The 7,549-nt window shown below is 34.5% G+C and overlaps 1 long non-coding RNA gene across 2 annotated transcripts; it reads right to left on the bottom strand.

Annotated features, from left to right (window-relative positions):
• Positions 1 to 1,539: 1,539 nt before the first annotated feature.
• Positions 1,540 to 7,337, bottom strand: LOC132635684 (uncharacterized). 2 transcript variants are annotated; one of them, XR_009580669.1, is made up of 6 exons: positions 7,005 to 7,337; positions 6,135 to 6,209; positions 5,279 to 5,346; positions 3,476 to 3,653; positions 3,165 to 3,270; positions 1,540 to 2,011 (listed from the first exon to the last, which is right to left on the bottom strand). It is a non-coding gene; the product is annotated as an uncharacterized LOC132635684 (long non-coding RNA). The 2 variants fall into 2 exon arrangements; XR_009580668.1 differs by lacking the exon at positions 5,279 to 5,346 and having other exon boundaries at positions 1,544 to 2,011; positions 7,005 to 7,332.
• Positions 7,338 to 7,549: the final 212 nt, after the last annotated feature.

Below are 7,549 nucleotides of genomic sequence, written 5' to 3'. Positions count from 1 at the left end.
AATTCTTGGTCGCGGTCACGCTTCAAGAGATAAGTATCAATTTTATGTTTGATTAATATCTTGGTTATGTGTTGTCTATATTACATGCAAGTTCAATCCTGGCTATTTGCTTCCGCTGCGTATGCCTGTATTCCAACAGTATTATCATATTATATTATACGTCCTACTCTAATGAATTATTTTAGGTTTCAATTCAGTTTTATTAGCGATAATTTATATGCATAAATCTTGTTAATCTTATATTTGGAACATATAGTTGATGTTCTTGGAAGAGTTGAATAAGTCTAACAAAATACAAATGAAGATTGGAAATCTCATTTGGTTGTTAGAGTGTTTACTAAAGTGATGGCTTTAATTCTTTACTTACAAATTACAATATTATATAGTATCAATTCTGCTTACGTATTTATGTGTGTACAATTTTTTAAATGAGTTGCGCATGTAAATAGGACTCATTTTCTTCTTTGATATGGACGTTCGTGGATTAATAACTCATACTATTAACCCTCGTCTTCTCCAAATTATTTTTTTTGGGGGGTGGGGGGAGAGAGGACGAAATTGGGAAAGAGGAAAAGTCGTTATTATGACTACTTTTTAGATAATTGAATTTAGTAGTCTGCAACAGAAATTTAATACAAGAAAAAACTCAAAATTCTAATGTGTAAAATAATGTGTATCTTCTTTCAAAAGAGGAAGTTGGATTAAGAATAGGCCATTTACAACAAAGGAGAAGATGGAAAAATACTTTTAACGAGATTGGAAATATATTTTTTTTTGGGTTAAAAAGGATTGGAAATTTACACAAAGTGAAACTGCAACTATTGGAAATTTTAAAAAAAATCATAATGTACCTGTCTTTGGTATATAAGTGTATAACACTGTATAAAAGTATTTTTGGGCTAAAACTTTGTAATATAAGTTTTGGGTTTTTTTTTGTAATGTAAGTGAGCAAATTGTATATTTCTGAAATTTTTCCATTAATTAAAGGACAACTACGTGTATATATATATATTTTAAGGAGAAATATTTACAAAACGTGATGAAAGTTTTATATTTACATAACATAACATTACAAACCCTTTACAAAAATGCTTTGTTTTTAAAAAAAAATATTATTTTTATTTTTTCAATTTTTTTTTTAAATATTTGTTTTCGCTCAAAATTTTATTTATGAAAGTTGTATGAAATGTATATATCTCGCTCAAGGCTTCAAAAGTTCGCTCAAAATTTAGTGTATGAAAACGGTATGAAAAATGCATGAAATGTGTATATCTCATTCAAGGCTTAAAAAATCAGCTCAAAATTGTGTGTATAAAAACAGTATGAAATTTGTATCTCGCTCAAGTCTTAAAATTTCGCTCACATTTTTGTGTATAAAGTTCATGTTAGATTTCTGTAAAATTAATACAACTACAACAACATTGTATACAACTTTGATACAACATTCAAGACTTCAAATAATCGCTCAAATTTTTGTGTATGAAATGTGTATATCTTGCTCAAGGCTTAAAAAGTTCGCTCAAATTTTATGTATGAAGAACATATGAAATGTGTATATCTCGATCAAGGCTTAAACATTACACTCAAAATTTTATGCGTGAGAATGGTGTCACACCCCAATCCTGATAGGGCATGATGGGCACCCGACCCCTTACTCAGGGCCGAGCGAACCCCGTTGGTTCTTGTTATGTTCATAATCTCACTGGACTCTTAAATCACGAAATGAAATGCATAATGAGAGCTTTTCAAAAACATTCTTTTCGTCTTTCTCAAATCAAGTAAAATCTGTAGTCATATGAAATTTGTAACATAATGCATAATGATACATCAGCTTGCAGAGCCGCTTACAAGACTGACATGCTATATACGTGACCCTGTCTGCAAAGTCTCTAACATCAATCAAAATACCATAACATAGATACTCTGACTCGGCAACACTCCGGAAGGAAATGGAGCTCGCCAATCCAGCTGGAACAGCTTCTAGCAACATCCTCTACTCATCTATATACACCTGCGTGGCATGAAATGCAGCGTCCGCAAGAAGGAACGTCAGTACGAGCAATGTACTGAGTGTGCAAGGCGGAAAGTGAAACAAAATAGCCATACACTAAAGATGATAAGAATAAGAATCAACCTGGCATTTCTGAACTACCGATGGAAATCTAGCATATGTATACATACCTCTTCATCTTCTTACGATCTTTACTAAGTCTGTATACCCTACAATAGTCCTGGTTACCTTATTATCAAACGTTATCTGAATATGTGTTGCGGCGTGCAACCCGATCTATATATGATACATGTCTCTCTCTATACTCTCGCATGCTTAACTATATCTATGTACAGTACTGTGCCTTTATCTCACTAATCCTATGCTAACTGCCCAACTGATCAGTGGTAACTGCCCGACCGGCTGCAGTCCGGTGGTAATCGCCCGTCCGATTATCACCCGACGGTAGAGCGTAACTGCCCGACTGATCAGCGGTAACTGCCCGACCGGCCGTAGCACGGTGGTAACTGCCCGACTGGCTGCAGTCTAGTGGTAAATATATACATCTGCCCAACCGGCCGTAGCACGGTGGTAAACACATATCTGCCCAACCGGGCATAGCCCGGTGGTAACATCTGCCCGACTGGTCGTAGACCAATGGTAATTATAATCAACATCATAACTAAACATATACTAGTAATCTCTATGCCCTTCCCGTGGTCATCACTTAACTCCTAGGGTCTACATAATTACATAAGACTTATAAGCACAACTCAGGCCATTAGTACTTCTTCCCGCTTGACTAGGCTATAACCAAATACTAAGATACAACATGAACCTCTCTTCAAACATTTAATACCTCATTAGAGATCCTCTGCTAGCATGCTACTCATGTCCTATAAGGCATTCCTTAAGAACCTGTTCCTAAACTCATTAGATTATTATTATGGAACCGTCATCGTGAACACATCTCACCTTGAAGGAACAAATTCATAAGATGAGATCAACATGAATGAATAACATCAATAGCCATGAAACAAGCTCAAGGATATCACAAGAACATCGGGAACTTTAAGCTTTAGTACTTTTAGAAACGAGTTTATTGAAGATGTCACATATAGGTTCACAACAAAGGAATCATGCCTTAAGAAAGAAAGGTTTAGCCTTAACATACCTTTTTGGTCGCCTTAACTTTGACTACTCAATGCTCGTCTTAGTCCTTCAAATAAATCACTCTGGAATCTGCCGAAATTTCGGCAGCATCTCCCCTATTTATATGCCTAGCCCGAAAATAGTAATTCAACAACCAACAACAACAACATCAATACCAACATTAATCATAATATCCTCAATACCAAAATACTCCATAAACATCCCATGTGGGGTTTATCCCAAATTTCCACTAACAAAACTATTATACGGCTATATGACAGTTTTATCTCCGTAAATAAACCAAAATAAACATTAATAATAGGATATTCATACCTTATTTTTGTTAACACGGTGATATCTTTAATATCCACCTTGAATCCACCGCAAAACCATGCTAGAATCACCTCTATGCGTGTATCCGAGCTTCGATTAATACTCCGTCGCTTGAAAATTGCTTACTTTTGGTTTTCCTCTCTCTCTCTCTCCAAAATCTGGAAATTTCCAGCAAAATCTGAGGAAAAAAAAGGGGTTATTACCCTTTTATAAGGGTCAAATTCGGGTCGGTACTGTAGCAGTACTGTAGCGCGCGTTTCTGCTCTATCAGCTGAACTTGTAACGTCTATAATTCTCTACTCCGATGTCCTATCGACGAGCGGTTTATTGCGCTGGAAACTAGACACAACGAAATTCATTTTAGGATTTTAAAACACCTTAAAGCATTTCATATGCTAAGAGATATTCATCTCCCAAGTTGGACCAAAATTGCTCCTCAAAATTTCTCCAAAGTCCGACAAACTTAATTTCCTTAATTCAATTGCCCTTCAATCCTTTCATAGCTTACTATATGAACTTCAATCAGTATAACCATAAGTTAAATACATATAAGCTCACATATTTCCTGAAAGGTAGCTCGAATCTCAACATACGAAACTATGAGGTATAACAAATGGTATGAAATGTGTATATCTCGCTCAACACTTAGAATTTCATTCACATTTTTCGTATATAAAGTTCATATTAGGTTTCTGAAAAATTAATACAACTACAACGTAACAACTTTCATAAAATATTCAAGGCTTAAAGTTTTCGCTCACAATTTTGTGTATGAAGTTATATTAAAAATTTCGCTCACATATACACATTTCATACATTTTTCATACAGCTTTCATACACAAAAATTTGAGGTAATTTTTTAAGCTTTTTAAAAATATATAATTTTTTTTTTAAAAAAAATATATATAAATTATTATTAAAAAAAATTAAAATATTGTTTTTAATTTTTTTTTTAAAATATATATTTTCTGGAAAAAAAAGTGAAAAATATATGAATCCGTCATGTTTCGTAATATATCGTTATGTTTTGTAAATAAGGAAAACTATCATCATGTTTCGTAAATATTTCTCCTTAACATGCATATATACGTAGTTTTCCCATTAAGGGACCTAAAATTAATGTGGATTAACCAATCTTCACATGCATCTTACTTTCATCAATATTCATGAAGATTGAAGAGAGTCTCGGTGCATATTATCAAAATTACTGGAAATTATTTTGATCCTCAGATTCCATTTCCAGTCCTCCACTGCCAAAAAAATCATCTTCCAAGTATAATTGTGTGTATAAATGTGTATAAGTGTCTATTTTCGTGTATAATATTGTATAAGTATATTTTTTAGTGTATATACCTACACATTATACAATATTGTATAATTGTGTATAAGTGCGATAAATGTGTATAAGTGCGTATTTTCGTGTATAATATTATATAATTATATTTTTAGTGTATATACCTACACATTATACACCTTCAAACACCTATATACATAAATAATATTGTCACGACCCGATTCGCGAGTCGTGGTGGCACCTACACTATCCCTCCGAATAGGCAAACCACATTACTGATAGCAAGTTAAATAAGCGAAAAATTAAATAAGAATAAGTTATCAAGTCTTAAATACTTATCATAACTAGAAATTTCACGACAACAAAAATCTGGTCAAGGGTACAAGAGCACTAACATAGTACGGAATAGAAGTCTGAAAATACCCGAAGGCTACATATTGTCCGTCGAACACAAAAACAGAAAGAAATAGAGGAGGTCCTTCAGGGGCCACGGATGACAAGTATCTCACCCTGAATGACTGAAAGATATCACCCTCGCGTATCAGCCACGGGGTGTAGAACTGGAGCCTGGATCGTACTTTGCACTCAACAAAAGTGCAGCAAGAGTAGTATCAGTACAACACTTGTACCGGTAAGCATCATAGGTCGACAATAATTAGATAACGCATGAAGAAGTTGAAACCAACAAGTAGCATATAGAGCAAACAAGTATGGTCATGTATCATATACGAGTAAAGTATAAAGGAATCATGAAATCAACCAAGACAGATATAGCTCACCAAATGATGAGTCACATATTTGAGTGGATGAATGCAATGCAATGCAATAGTCACCACTCTCACTTCACTCTCGTACACACATGCTAAGGGCAGAGCCTCAAAGCCATGACCCATGGGGGACTCGCGAAGTCCATGTACCACTCGTGCTCTCCGGCAGAAACCTCGGAGGCTTTCATTCACTCTCAATCTCCGGCAAAGACATCGGAGTCTCTCTGTTACTCTCAATTTCCGGCAAAAACCTCGGAGTCTCTCAATCACTTAACTCACCATCATCACAAGAATAATATGAAAGGCATGTCATGCATGATATCAATATCACTAATATACGATCAACAAATACAAGTCATATTAGTGTTGACATTCCTTTTCATATGATGAGTGAGCTAGTATGTAACAAAGATACAAACAGGTGATAATCACAGAAAATAACACATATGGCGAAAAACCCACATAACCGCTGACAGAGCCAACCTAATTGGAATCCACCTCCACTTCATGCCCGAAGGCCTATATGCTATCCCCATCACTTTCTACAACTACATACGATTCTCTAATCAGAGTCTAACTAAAGTAGACCGTAACCTACCTCAATGCCGAGCGGGTGCCACGAACAATCAAACTAATGCCTTCCCTTTGCGTAGAGCCTCTGAATGATCAAAATCTATCAAATATACGATCTACGTTAGAATACGAATCTAAGGACACCCATATTGCTATATTTATACTCAAAACCCAAAAACGCACCCCAAAAAGTGGCCTTGGGCCCACAAGGGCAAGATTGGAATTTTATTTGAAAAATAATTTCGTCCATTATCTAAGGATCATATATTATTAAAATTGGTCAACTTCATCCATAGATAGACTATCCAATCATTAATTCTCCTTTCTTAGGACTAGGACTCGAAACCTTTAATTACTCCAATATCTTTAACTTCGGACAAAAATCTAACTTTTCACAATTCAAATGCCCTGGATTTGGAAATACACATATAATCCAATTAATATTAAAAATACATAGACCCCATATATAAGAATTGAAATTGAAACACGAAAAACATAAAAAGAAGTTTTAGATTAGCAAATTACAATTTATGCAGTGTCCTTGTAAAAGAAAGAAAAAACGTATGAATCAATTCCTATGCAAATTTTCACACCTTTCTGCCAACTAGAAAAATATAGGAATTAGCCATACACCCATTTATCATAACTGCTCAATGACTATCTCAAATAGAAGTTCAATTATTTAATCATCATTTGCCATAATGATCCACTAGTCTTGTCACCTTTCTCAAAATAGCCAAATGCCACTGTTCGTGCAACGGACCATAGGACTTGATTTCATTCTACCACAATAATATAATATAAATTAATGTGTAGGTATATAACCAACTACCCCATTTACTGAAACTTGAGAAATCAAAATATCTAAATACAGAGCTTTTAATTAAGCTCTTACCTGAAGCCTTCAATTGTTTGTTGTTGACGCCGTCCAGTCACTTTTGCTCTAATTTGTTTTTAATGTTATATTTTGACATGTCAAACCCTACTTATATATATGGGAATGGGAAAATAGGCAAGCACTGAAACAAATGTATACTGCAAGAACACATCCTAATTTGGAATAGAAATCTCACAATTCCTTTCGCCTGTTTCCTTCTCTTTTTCTATCTTTTGCCTTCTTTCCGTGTAAACCAAAAAAAACTTCCATTTTATGCCACTCATTCCTGGCAACATCATGAAAGTGGCTTGCCCACTTCATTTATTTCTAATAAAAAAAAAACTTCCACTAACTATTTGTCTTTCACTCATTCGTGGCAACATCATGAAAGTGGCTTGCCCACTTCATTTATTTCTAATAAAAAAAAACTTTCACTAACTATTTGTCTTTCACTCATTCCTGGCAACATCAACCTTCCACTTAATTCCTTAAATTGATTGAACCACTAACTTTGTATCCTAGTATTATACGGCTAACCACCAACAGAAGTGGAAAATAAATTA

Source organism: Lycium barbarum, chromosome 4, assembly GCF_019175385.1.
Source record: "Lycium barbarum isolate Lr01 chromosome 4, ASM1917538v2, whole genome shotgun sequence".
NCBI classification, from domain to species: domain Eukaryota; kingdom Viridiplantae; phylum Streptophyta; class Magnoliopsida; order Solanales; family Solanaceae; genus Lycium; species Lycium barbarum.
The sequence above is the reverse complement of the archived record's forward strand: the minus strand, read 5'-3'. Positions and strand labels throughout refer to the sequence as shown.